The 13,519-nt window shown below is 47.1% G+C and overlaps 1 protein-coding gene across 1 annotated transcript in view; it reads right to left on the reverse strand.

Moving 5' to 3' along the window:
- Positions 1–13,519, reverse strand: part of LOC122805771 (synaptonemal complex protein 1-like) — a 5,909,626-nt gene that overhangs the window by 1,488,285 nt on the left and 4,407,822 nt on the right. The gene's annotated exons all lie outside the window — the stretch shown is intronic.

The raw sequence follows: 13,519 nt of genomic DNA on the forward strand, positions 1-13,519 counted from the left end.
GCATGTGCCCACAGGTAATGCATTTTTATTTTATCCTGTAGATTTTTCAGATATGTCCAAAACCACACAGCACTACAAGCAAAAACTAGAGCACAAATAAAAATCTGTGCAGAAAAACTTTTTAAACAACTATAATTTTTTTTTTTTTTAGAAAACAGTGTAGAAAAAGGAGAGAAGCAGAGAAAACTACCAACAGTGGCAGACAAAAATACTCTGCAGAGTAAGAAGAAATATCAACAGTGGTATAAATAATGGTACCGAAAAAGAATAGCTCAAAGAGGGTAAAAAAATAGCTAAGTTTAGCTTACAGATTAAGCGAGGGAGGAAAAGAAAAAAGAAGTTATGTACTTACCATAACGTTCCATGTTTGTAGTCCATCTCACCTACATTCTTGCTGGATGGGTTCAGAGCCAATATTCGGCTCCAAATTGGCTGATACTAAAGCTCGAGAGCTTTTACTGGCTCAAGGCTAACTCTATCCCATGGTGCCACACAACAATTCCCCAGATCTTGTTTGCAAGAAAGCAATAAGTACCTAATAGTTATGAAAACTATCAATAACTGTATACATACAGACAGAACATTGTGTAACATTATCCATGCCAGGTGGACAAACAACTGCAACCAGGTCAGACAGCATAAGAATAGTCCACCAGATCCTCCAGGAACAGGAAAGGGGCAGGAGGGTGGGACGCAAGAATGTAGGCGAGATGGACTACAAACATGGAACGTTATTGTAAGTACATAACTTCTTTATGTTATGTAGTCCTATCTCACCGTAATTCTTGCTGGATGGGACAGCATCCCTAGCACCTTTATCCTGGGTGGCTCAAGCGAAGAGACTCTTCAGCACATTGGGCCCAAAGGATGACCTGTCCCAGGAGGCCAAATCCAATTTGTAATGAGTGACAAAGGTATAAGGCATTGCCCAAGTAGCTGCTGCATAAATGGTATCAATTGGGAGCCTAGATCTAAAGGTACATGAAGATGATACTTCCCTTGTTGAGTGGCCTTTTACTTTGTTGGGTAACTGTTTGCCAGCAGTCTGATGAGCAAAGAAAATGCAATCTGAAAGTCACTTTGTGAGGATAACCTTAGAAACAGGCAAGCCTTTCTTTTTGTCCAAAAAGGAAAAAATAATTGGGCTGATTTTCTATATTCTTTAGTCCGGTGTAAGTACAACCTGAGAATTCTGTGGATGTCTAACTGGTATAGCCTGTATTCAGATTTATTAGAATGATATGGAAAAAATACTGGTAGCTCAATAGTAGTGTTAAGATTATGTACTGAACATACCTTGGGAAGAAAGAGAGGGTTAGTTCTAAGTGAGACTCTGTCCTTGTGGAAACAAATGTAAGGAGATCAAATGGTAAGAGCTTGTAATTCTGAGACTCTCCTAGCAGAAGTTATAGCTACTAAAAATAGTGTTTTCCAAGATAGTAATTTCAGATCCGATGAAGAAGAGGGTTCAAAGGGGGAAGAAATTAAAGATGTGAGAACCAAGTTTAGGTCCCAGGGTTCAGGAGGCTGTTTGATTAAAGGCTTGAGAAGGAGGACTCCCTTCAAAAAGGTTTTGCACAAAGAGTGGGACATGATAGGATTTCCCATGTAGCCGAAATGGTAATTAGAGATGGCAGCTAACTGAACTCTAAGTGTAACAGCCGCAACTCCTTCATGAAAGATGGACGCAAGGTAGGGCAAAATAGATTCTACAGGAGCTGTATAGGGATCTAAACCTTGGTTTACAGCCCAAATAGAGAACCTTTTCCATTTGCTGGAATATAATTTCCTAGTGGAGGGTTTTTGGGAAGAAATCAAAATGTGTTTGACTGAAGGTGAGAGGGAAACACACCTGGCTATCCGTGGAACTGGAGCAGCCATGCTGTCAATTTCAGGGTCTGGATGGTAAAATGGAACTGCCCCGATTGATGAATCAGGAGGTCTGGAGATTGTTCCTCCAAGAGGTAGGGCCACAGGAAGGGAAACCAGACTTGACGTGGCCAGTAAGGAGCAATGAGGATCAGGGTACTCCAACTGTTTTGCTTTCTGTATCCCTTTTGGAATGAGAGGAAAAGGTAGGAAGGCATAAAGGAGTCCCAGAGGCTAATCGTGGACTAGAGCATCCCTGAGTGACATCCCCAGATGGGGAATTAGGGCAAAGTATCTGCTGCATTTGGTGTTCTGGTACGTGGTGAATAGGTCACAGCAAGGCTGGCCCCATTTGTGAAAGATCTCTTTCACAACTTTTGAATTCAGCGACCACTCGTGAGGCATGAGAATTGCTCGACTGAGTTTGTCTGCTATCACATTGGACTTCCCCTGGATGTGCATTGCTACTACAAAGCATTGAGTGTCCATCGCCGATTTCCAAACTCTTAAGGCCTCTCGACAAAGTGGGTAAGATTTGGTTCCCCCTTGCTTGTTTATGTACCACACGACAGACATATTGTCTGACTGAATCGTAATTGTCCCAGTGGGAAAGTGCTTGCAATGCATAGAGCACCGCTCTCATCTCTGATGTGCAAGTCATTCTCGTGTTTCTGCCAAGTACCTTGGACTGTCATTCCCAGATAATGCCCCTCCCCCTATATGGGAGGCGTTCGTGGTCAAAGCTGCATTTTCTTGAGGAGGAACAAGTGGGCAACTTAAAAGAGTTGTTCTGTATGCAACCACCATGTCAGGTCCTTCTTGCAGGTGTTTGTGATGAGAATCTGATGAGACAGGGGAAGATCCTGTATTGACCATTGGGCAAATAGTAGCCACTGAAGTACTCTCATGTGCAGACAGGCTAGGGGAACTAAGAGAATGGAGGAAGCCATAGTCCCTAGGACTTGAAGGACCACCCTGGCCTGAACTTTGTGACTGTTTAGCAAAGCACAATGATTCTACTCTTTCTGGTGTTAGTCTTGCTGTCATGGTGGTTGAGTCTATTTCTGAGCCTAAGAATACAATGTGCTGCGATGGAGATAAGGCTGATTCTTTTAAGTTTACTGTAATGCCTAATCTGGCGCACAAGGATAGAGTCTCATCCCTGGTTCTGATCAGTTGATGCTTGGTGGTAGCAGTGAGGAGCCAGTTGTCTAGGTACGGAAACACCTGGAATCCTTGACGTCTCAGGTGAGCCATTACCACTGCCATGCATTTGGTGAACACTCTGGAGGCTGTAGTGAGGCCAAAGGGCAGTGTTCGAAACTGAAAATGACTGGCTCCCAGCCAAAAGCATAAGTGTCTTCTGGCGCACCTGTCCATTTTGATGTCATAGTACGCATCCTGAAGATCTATTGAGTACATCCAAATGTCTTTCCCGATAAAGGGAAATATTGACTGCAGAGTGATCATTTGGAACTTCGATTTCTTTACAGACTTGCTGAGTTTGCTGAGATCTAGAATTGATCTCCAGTCCCCTGTCTTTTTTGGAACTAAAAAGAATCATAAGTTCCAAATCCTATTTGCTCTGTGGGGACTTCTTGGATGAATCTTTTTCACAGCAACAAGATGACCTCTGATGTTGCATGCTCTAGTTGAATGGGTAGCACGTCTGGTACAGACCAGTTTACCGGGGGATCAGAAACAAAGGGAATCAGGTAAGCTTTGCGTATTATGGTTTGTACCCAATGATCTTGTGAAATGTTTAGCCATGCGCTTGAGTACAGCGATAGACGGCCCCCAACTGCCTCCAGAGATGGACAGTTGGGCAACCCCTCAGGGGCAATGGGATGATCAGAGAAGGTTTCTCCATCTCCCTGGTGTTGCGGACCTCCTCTGCCGCGAGGATGGCATCTTCCATTGTATCCTCACCCTCTGCCCCTAGGGAAGGGTTGACCTTGTGCCTGAGGGAAACCTTTTTGGGATTTGCGGAACCACATTTTCACTCCTGTTCGACCCTTGGGATAGGGTCTAGAAGGAAGGGAGAAATGGACTCTGATGGCAGATAAGGTTTTCCCTTCCTGTTCACACCTGGTCAAGGTCTCTTTCACCTGAAGTGCAAAAGAGTTGAACCATCAAAGGGGACGCTGGTGAAGGAAGACTTAAAGAATTCTGTGAAGTTACAGAGACGCATCCAAGAATGCCTCCTAAGAGAGATTCCTACTGCAGCTGCCCTGCTCGCTCCATCTGCTGTATAGGAAATCAGCCTCATGGAGGAGTTAGCTATCAATGTAAGAGTGGAGAGTTGTGCAGAAATCTTATCCATGGATCCCGAAGCTACTGAACCCTGAAGGGTATCTACCAACTCCTTCAGGAGATCCCTCTGAAGTCGAGTAAAATGGGAAAGGTAATTCAGCAATCTTAAGGTAAATGCCACTGAAGAGAAGGTACGCTTTCCATACCTATCCATCGTCCTGGACTCCTTATTAGGAGGATGGATATTAGAAGATGTCTCTGACAACTCCTTCTTGGTGGCCGCTGCAACCACCACAGCATCAACAGCAACCCCTTTGGAAAGAAAGGACTTATCTTCTGGTGCAGTCATAAATTTGTTTGGCCTCCTCAGGACAGGCTCCACTGCATCTGGGGAGATCCAGGCTTTCCGCGATATGACCCCCAAGAGCTAGTCATAAGACGGTGTCACACAGGAGGTGGAAGGTCGGGAACCAAAGGCCTGAAGATACATTGATTCGTCCTCAGTAGGGTTAGATGTCTTCCAATCACTCCTCTGTCTAAGGATTTCCAGGATGTCAGAAAAGGAGACATCCTCAGAGGGGGATCTAGGGGTCCCTTCTGATTCCTCCAAATCAGTGTCAGATGTGACAGACTCAGGTGAGTCAACATGCTTCCTCTTACAAAGTCTCTTCCGAGGGAGCTCTTCAGTGGGATAATCTGGGGAGGTCTTGGAAGTGGGGACACCTCCAATGGGGGCTGCTTGAGTCTCAGGTTTCCTACTGTTGTGGGGGTGGCAGGGGAGAAGAGGTTGCTGCCAGCTGCTGGTGGGACATTGGGTCCAAAGGTATGGCTTTTGCAGTGGACAAAGCCTTCTCTATTGCTTCGAAGGCCTTTTCTCCCCTCTCTGAAGATGACCTCCGCTCCGAGGAGATGGATGGTCAGCTCCCAGCAAGGGGGAATGGCTTCGAAGCAGATGTGGGAACCGAGCTGAATCGAGCCAAAGCACCGAGAAGGAGGGTCAGTTCCAAAGAAAACCCAGGGTGACTATCCCCCCTTGGAGTCAACTTGAGAGCGTCAGCTCCCAGATCCCTCAGCTCCAGACTGAGCCGCTGAGGATAGAGTTATCGGTTCCGAGGAAGAAGGAGAATTCTCAGAACCGAAGGATCCATCATCGAGGAACCTGAAGTGATTGACTCAGAGAGCGAAGCAGTTGGAGGAGAAGCAGTGGATTGCAAAGGGGGTGGCTCCAAGGCCTTTGGGTCTGGAGGGGCCAATTTTCTTATCAGTGCCTGGTCAGAGAGCAACCTTTTCACCACCCACTCGATGTCCTCATCTGAGAGTGTCCTGGAGGAGCGGGTGGAGACAGGAGGAGATCTCCTCCTCTCCAATATAGGAGATCTCAAAGTAGGTGAGACAGGGTCACTATCTGGTAATTGTCTTGGTACCGAAGGTTGCCACGGCACTGAAGAGACCAACGGCACCAAGACAGAAGTAGCGGAATCAGAGCCAGAACTCCTTGGCTCCGTCACTTTGGACTTCTTTAACGGTTCCGAAACTGGAGCCGAAGATTTTCATTTAGTAGTCTTGGGAGCTGTCTGACCAAGTTCCAGCTGTTCCTGGAAGGAACTGGTCATAAGACCCCTATCTATTAACTTTTAGTTATGTACTCACCATAACTTCAGATGTTTGGGATCCATCTCGCCTACATTCTGAATGATGGGTTCGGAGCCGATCCCTCGGCTCCGACTCGGCACGCTTATGCCAAAGAGCGAAGTCTCTTATTGGCTGAGCTTACTATATCCCAGGATGCACCACCACCAGTCCCCCAGATCTAGTTTGTCCGCATACATGCACACATGCATACCCTGCTTATATAACATCGTCAGATGAAACAAGATAAAAACAGTAGAGCTCAAAACCGTTCAATCTCTTCTGATCTGCAAGGCAGGGGGAAGGAGGGTGGGTATCAGGAATGTAGGCGAGATGGATCCCAAACATCTGAAGTTATGGTGAGTACATAACTAAAAGATGTTATGTGATCCTATCTCGCCTACATTCTGAATGATGGGACAGCGTCCCTAGCACCTGAATCCTGGGTGGCTCACTGGAAAACACTCCTGAGTACCGTGGAACCAAATGAAGCTCGTCCTTTAGATGCCACATCCAATTTGTAGTGGGAAATGAACGTGTGCGGGTTGGACCAAGTAGCCGCAGCACAAATTTCCGAAATAGCGAGCTTGGAATGAAAAGCTATAGAAGTAGCCATAGCTCTGGTAGAATGAGCTTTGATAGATGATGCCAGTTGCTTATTCGAAGAAGAATAGGCCTGAGTTATGCAATCTCTGATCCATTTTGAGATTGTAGCTTTTGTGATGGTTTGGCCCAATTTATTATCTGAGAAGGACACAAACAACTGGTCTGACTTACGAAGTTGCTGAGTCCTGTCTAAATAGAAGCGTAATTGCCTGTGAACATCCAATTTATGGAGAGTGTATTCTGCTTCATTAGAGAATTTTGGAAAGAAAACTGGTAGTTCTAGAGATTGTTGAAGACAGAAACTAGAGCAGACCTTTGGGACAAAGGATGGATTAGGCCTAAGTGATACTCTATCTTTGTGGAAAATCAAATACGGTGGTTTAATAGACAGGGCTTGAAGCTCTGAGACCCTTCTTGCAAGTAATAGCCACTAAAAATGCCGTTTTCCATGACAGATATTTTAACTCGCACGTAGCAGCCGGTTCAAAGGGGAGATGTTAATGCCCGCAGCACCAAATCAAGATCCCACGGAGGTGCAGGATGAAAAACTGGTGGTCTTAACAGGCTCGCACCTTTAATGAATGTTTTGCATAATCTGCTGCTCATCAAAGGAGGATCCGTGGATTCATGGAATTTAGAGATAGCAGCTAGTTGAACTTTAATAGTTGAGACAGAAGATCCCTGATTAAATAGGGATGTTAAGAATTTCAAAACCTCTGGGACAGGAGCAGTGATAGGGTCTAAGCCCTTGAGTTGAGCTTCCAGATAGCAAACCTCTTCCACTTACTGAGGTACAATTTGTTAGTGGTAGGTTTGTGGGTCGAAGATAAAATGTGAACAACTTCCGGGTCTAGTGTGTGACTTCTAACTAAGGTTGGAAGTGGAGGAGCCAAGCTGTCAATTTCAGAGATTGAAGGGACTGATGCCAATGTCCCGACTGATGGATTAGCAAATCCGGGATCACGTCTAAGGTCCACGGATCGTCCACTGCATGCTTTTTCAGGTAAGGAAACCATATCTGACGAGGCCAGTATGGGGCAATCAGAATCATTGAAGACCCTAGCTGAGAAGCTCTTTGAATAACTTTGGGAAGGAGTGGAATTGGGGGAAAAGCATAAAGCAACCCTGTTGGCCAAGGTTGTGCTAGAGCATCCATGGCTGGTACTTCCTGATGTGGAATCAAGGAGAAGAACCTTTGGCACTTGGTGTTTTGTGGAGTCGCAAATAGGTCGCAGCACGGCGTCCCCCATCTCTTGAAAACCTGGGCTGCTACTGCGCGGTTTAGAGACCATTCGTGAGGAGAGAGAATTGTCCTGCTTAATTTGTCCGCCAATACATTTGACTTTCCCGGGATGTGGGTCGCTACCAAGAAGTGGTTGGTAGCTACAGCCCATTCCCACACTCTCATGGCCTCTCTGCAAAGGGGATACGATCTGGTCCCTCCTTGTTTGTTCAGATACCAAACCACCGACATGTTGTCTGTGTGGATGGCGATGATGCCCTGAGGAAGGAACTTGTGTAAGGCCTGTAGGGATAGAAGTACAGCCCTCATCTCCAACACGTTGATGTGGAGAAGAGCTTCGTCCGGAAGCCAGGATCCCTGAACTAGCCTGCCCAGACAATGCCCCCCCCACCCTATCTGGGAGGCATCTGTCGTCAGGGTAACCACTGGAGGGGAGAACAAAGGGTTTTCCTGATCCAAGTTGGATGTCTGAAGCCACCAGCGAAGGTCCCTTTGCATATTTCCGTAATCATGATGTGATGATTGAGGGAAGATCTGGAAAGGACCATTGAGTTGATAAGAGCCACTGAAGAATCCTCATGTGTAACCTTGCTAGAGGAACTAAAAGTACCGTGGCAGACATTGAGCCTAGAACCTGTAGGACCATCCTGGCTGGGGCTTTGGATCTTGAGATCAGAGCTAGAACTTGGCCCTGTAAAGTTCGAATCCTTTCGGCAGGAAGAAAGACACGCATCAATCTTGAGTCTATCTCTGCTCCTATAAACTTTATGCGCTGAGAGGGCAGCAAGACAGACTTTGACCAATTGAATGTAATCCCTAGGGAAACACCCAGGAGATGGTGGCTTTGAGGTTGTCCATAAGTAGATGCCTGGTGGTGGCAGTCAGGAGCCAGTCGTCGAGATAGGGAAACACTTGGAATCCAAGACTCCTCAGGTGAGCCGTCACTACTGCCAAACACTTGGTGAACACCCTGGGGCTGTGGTGAGACCAAAGGGCAGAGCACAAAATTGGTAATGACTGGTTCCCAGGCTGAAGCGCAGATACCTTCTGGACGCCTGATGTATCGGTATGTGATAATAGGCGTCCTTGAGGTCTATGGAGCACATCCAAACATCCTTCTCCAACAACGGGAGAATGGATTGCAACGTGACCATTCGGAATTTGGATTTCGTGACGGATAGGTTTAGTCTGCTGAGATCCAATATTGGTCTCAGGTCCCCTGTCTTTTTTGGCACTAAAAAGAACCTGGAGTAATTTCCTGATCCGATTTGGTCTGTGGGGACCGGTTGGATGACTCCTTTTTCTAGCAGCTTTGAAGCTTCTGCGGCTGCTATTTCCCTTTGACTGGGTGGTGGGTCCGGGATTCTCTTGGACGAAGGGGTGAGGACTTGAATGGGATGGTGTAACCTCCGGCAATTATCCGAAGCACCCATCTGTCCTGGAGTGATTGACTCCCAGGCTTCTAGGTGCTTGGCAAAGCGACACCCGACTGGCTCGAGCAGCACAGCCGGGCAATCCCTCATGTCGTGGGAGGCTGAAGAGCCACGAAAGGACTCGCGGTCTCCAGAATTGCGGGCCCTCTGCCGCCTCTGGGACGGCGTCTCCTGAAAAATTTCCCGCCTCTGCCTCTGGACGGGAATCTTCCTGCTGTTGGGAGAAAAACTTGCAGATTTTCGAACCACATTTTCCCCTCCTTTGGCCTTGGGGTAAGGCCGAAGGGAGTGGAATAACGGCCCCTACGGCAGATAACGTTTTTCCCTCTTGCTCACAGCGGTAAGGGTGTCTTTCACCTTGGGTCCAAACAATGAGGACCCATCAAAGGGAGCGTCGGCGAAGGAAGACTTGAAGGCCTCCGCAAACTGACACAAGCGGAGCCAGGCTTGTCTCGAGAGCAACGCCTGTGCCTGCCGCTCTACCGCCCTTCGCCGCATAAGAAATGAGCCTCATGGACGAGTTAGCAATTGACGTAAGGATAGCCAACTGAGGGCTAACGGACTGGGCTAGCTGCTCAGGTAGGTTACCCGAGAGGAGTCTGACAACTCCTTGACCAGATCCCTCTGAAGCCTGGTAAAATGTGCCAAATAATTCAGAGACCTTAAGGTAAAGGCCGCTGAAGTCAGGGTGCGCTTCCTGCCTATCCATACTCCTAGACTCCTTATTAGGAGGATGGATGGACGTTGAAGCCTCTGCCACGCCCTGTTGTGTAGCAGATGCCACCCCCATGGCATCTACAGCCACGCCTTTACTACGCCACTCCTTCTCCCCGCGGGCGGATAAGAACTTCTTTGGGCGAGACGGGACTGGTTCCACGGTATCCGGGTGTTCCCACGCCTTCGACAAACTAAATCCAGAAGCTCGTCGAAGGGCGGAGACACCCAGGAGGCGGAGGGCTGAGCCCCAAAGGCCTTGAGGAGCACTGATTCGTCCGCAGAGGGGGGTTTGGACATCCAGCCGCCTCGTTGTTTGAGGATCTCTAAGATGTCTGCAAAGGAGACATCGTCCGAGGACGACTTAGGGGACCCCTCCGCATCATCCATATCCGTGTCCGATGTAATAGACTCGGGAGTCCACGTGCTTCCTCTTGCACAATCTCTTCCTTGGGGGTTCCTCTGGAGATGACTCTGAAGAACCCTCAGGAAGAGGGAAACCCCCACTGGGGGTAACCTCAGGCCTCGGGGCTCCGCTGGCTACGGACAGGGAACTGCCAAAGACCCAGTCTCCACGCCCAGGAAGGTGCTGGTAGAACCGGAGAGATGGTCAAGAGGATTTGGCCAAGGCACTCCTCATGGCCCGAAAGCCGGACCCCAGAATCCTGGGAGAATCCGGTCTCCGGGCCATGATGGCAGACGGAAGTCCCAGAGTCAAGCACCGAGAGGGAGGCTCGGCACCAAAGCAAAGGTCCCAAACATCACCCTCGGGTCCAGCCGAAGAAGTCCGCGTACCAAACTCGGACCCGAGGGCCCGGGTTGGAGTAAGGGTCGGAGCCGACCCTGAGATCTCCACCGGCTCCAAGAGCACCTGCTCCGATGGAGCCGAAGCAGTCGGAGGAGGAATGGCAATGGGGTGGGTCATGGTCATCGGCTCCGAGGCCAACTGGGTCGGAACCGAAACAAACTTTTGGAAGACTGGGGACTGGAAAAGTCTTTGGAGCACCCTGTCTATATCAGAATCCGACATTCTCGAAGACCGAGAGGAAACAGAACGGGTTCGAGAAGACCTCTCCCTCGGCCCCAAGGGACTAGGGGACCGGCTCCGAGGCGACTCGATGAGAATCGGCGCCGAGGAAACACACACACCAGATTCCATCGGTGCCGAGGTAGACTTCGCCGAGGAGGAAGTGTCTGAGCTGGCGACCCTTGTCGGCTCCGAGCAGTGGAGCCGACGTAGGTGACCCCCCTCTCGATGCCCCAGCCATCGGCTCCCAAGCCCGAGGAGTCGATACTGGAGGCATCGAGGCAGACCGTTCCGACCTCGGCTCCAAAGTCTTTGGAGCCGAAGGAGAGGCCTGCCTAGGTCTCTTGGCAGTCGGGTCCGACGGACTGGTCGGAGCCAAGCCCTTTCTTTGGCAGGAGTCGGAGAGGAAGCCAAGGCTTCTTCGAAAGAGGGTTTAATCAAGCCTTTGAGAATCAATTTATTTTTCCTCTCCTGGAGGACCCTAGAGGAAAAAGCGTGACATACGCTGCATGACTCCTGCAAGTGCTTTGCCCCTAAACAATACACACACAGTAGATGGTCATCAGTAACAGACATCTTAAAAGCACATTTAGAACATTTCTTAAAGCCCGAAGGCCTATGGGGTTGAGACATGTTGATACACAAATCTAGTCACTCTGACAGGAAAGTACACTAAATTTTAACTACTGATATAAGCTTACAGTAATAAATAAAGCCAACTCTTCCTGTAAAAAGAACAGGTAACTCTAACCCAATTTGAACAATTATTAGAGACCCTGTAATTCAAATATTAACAGTCCGGGAAGGCCCTGAATGGAGGGGGGGCCGAAAACAAACTGAACTCAATCACACACAACAATTCCAAGTCCAAATCGTACACAAAGTTAGCGATAGCTGTTAAAACAGCTTTTGTGAGCAAAAACAGCAAAAAACTGACAGAAAAGTTAGTTTAATAAACTACTTAGCCCAGCCAGCTCGAGACCACGTCTTCGCAGGGAAGCGGCAAACGAGATCTGGGGGACTGGTGGTGGTGCATCCTGGGATATAGTAAGCTCAGCCAATAAGAGACTTCGCTCTTTGGCATAAGCGTGCCGAGTCGGAGCCGAGGGATCGGCTCCGAACCCATCATTCAGAATGTAGGCGAGATAGGATCACATAACATCTTGCGTTTCCTCTCATTAAAAACCCTAGTACTGAAGGCATGGCAAAAAGTACAGGGTTCTTGTAAGTGGGCTTCGCCTAGGCAGTACACACTGCTAGTGTGACTGTCTGTCAATTACATCTTTTGTGAGCATTTGTCACATTCTTTGAAACCCGAGGGGTGGTGGTCCTTGTATTCTCTTTCTTTTTCCTTAGACATGCTAACACAAACAAGCTAATAAAGCTACCAGAAAAAAGACAACACTAACTATAATAACAATACTACTGAAAAAACAATACCAAAAAACGGTAAAGACAGAATCTAGAAAAGGTTTTTTTTTTTTTTTTAAAGAAGTAACATTCAGGGAGGAAGGGCCTTCTAATTTAAATGGGCAACTTTGGCCCTCTAACTGAAATGGGCCATACAATCCTATGGGGGGGAAATAGGGGTTAAACACTCAATACAATCACACAAGAAAAGCTATTAACTATAATGAGTAAAAGATGAAGAAAAAGTGGTGAAAAAACAAGATTAGCGAAGAATCTTCCACTTAGCCAACTAGCCAGTAAGGAGACAACCTCGAAGCTTTCGCTGCAAATGAGATCTGGGGAATTGCTGTGAGGCACCATGGGATAGGGGTTAGCCTCGAGCCAGTAAAAGCTCTTGAGCTTTAGTATTGGCCGAGTCAGAGCCGAATATCGGCTCCGAACCCATCCAGCAAGAATTAGGTGAGATAGGACAAATAACATCAGTAAAATACAACAATAAAATTGTAGGCTAACTCATGAACCAGCAAGAATTAAACAGCTTGGAAAACTACAATGAAACATTCAAGAGCAAAAGGATCTGCATCTGAACCTAATGGTGGCAAATGAGATGTGACCCCAAGTTAGATACAGAAATCAAGGAAACTAAATGACAACTTAGACTAAATGCCAAGGTGCAACCTGTAATTAATGAATATATTTCTATAGCCAGTGTGTTGAAACAAAAGAGGAAACTGTGTTAGGTTATGGACATGCATGTAAGCATTATGCAATTATTGTTTTTAGAAATATTGTTTATTGTGATTTTGCTAGTTCTGTAAGACTGAGCCACAACAGTACATACATTTGATGTTTAAGTTTATTATTACAGTTTAGTGAAGTTTTATTCTTTATTTTTCATAATTATTATTTTTACTTCATGCATTTTTTTATGTCTGTATTCCTTGACCTAAGTGAAATTATCAACAGAACTGAAAATGTTTAGGTATGGCAAGGGTTATATTTCTGAAGGCACTGGAAAAGAGGAAGTGATGTAAAGTATTTAAGGTGTGTTTGAATGAAAGCACATGACTCTGATGATGCTTGTTGAGGTGAAAGTGCTTAATCATAGTGTTTTGCTGTGCCTTGTGTATTAACATTAAATAAATTAGAAGTTATGTACTTACCATAACGTTCCATCTGAGTGGGTGGATTCATTTGTCTGCAACCTGTGGGTTATGGATCCGATATCGGATCCGAACCGGCATGGTTTATCCAGCTATGGATCCGAGCTCCTAGCTCCTCCCCTCACCCATAATGCCCTGCTCTCCCTACATGACCTCAGATCAAGTTTGCCCT

Source organism: Protopterus annectens, chromosome 7.part0 (assembly GCF_019279795.1).
Source record: "Protopterus annectens isolate FY-2018-M chromosome 7.part0, PAN1.0, whole genome shotgun sequence".
In the NCBI taxonomy this organism is placed as follows: domain Eukaryota; kingdom Metazoa; phylum Chordata; order Ceratodontiformes; family Protopteridae; genus Protopterus; species Protopterus annectens.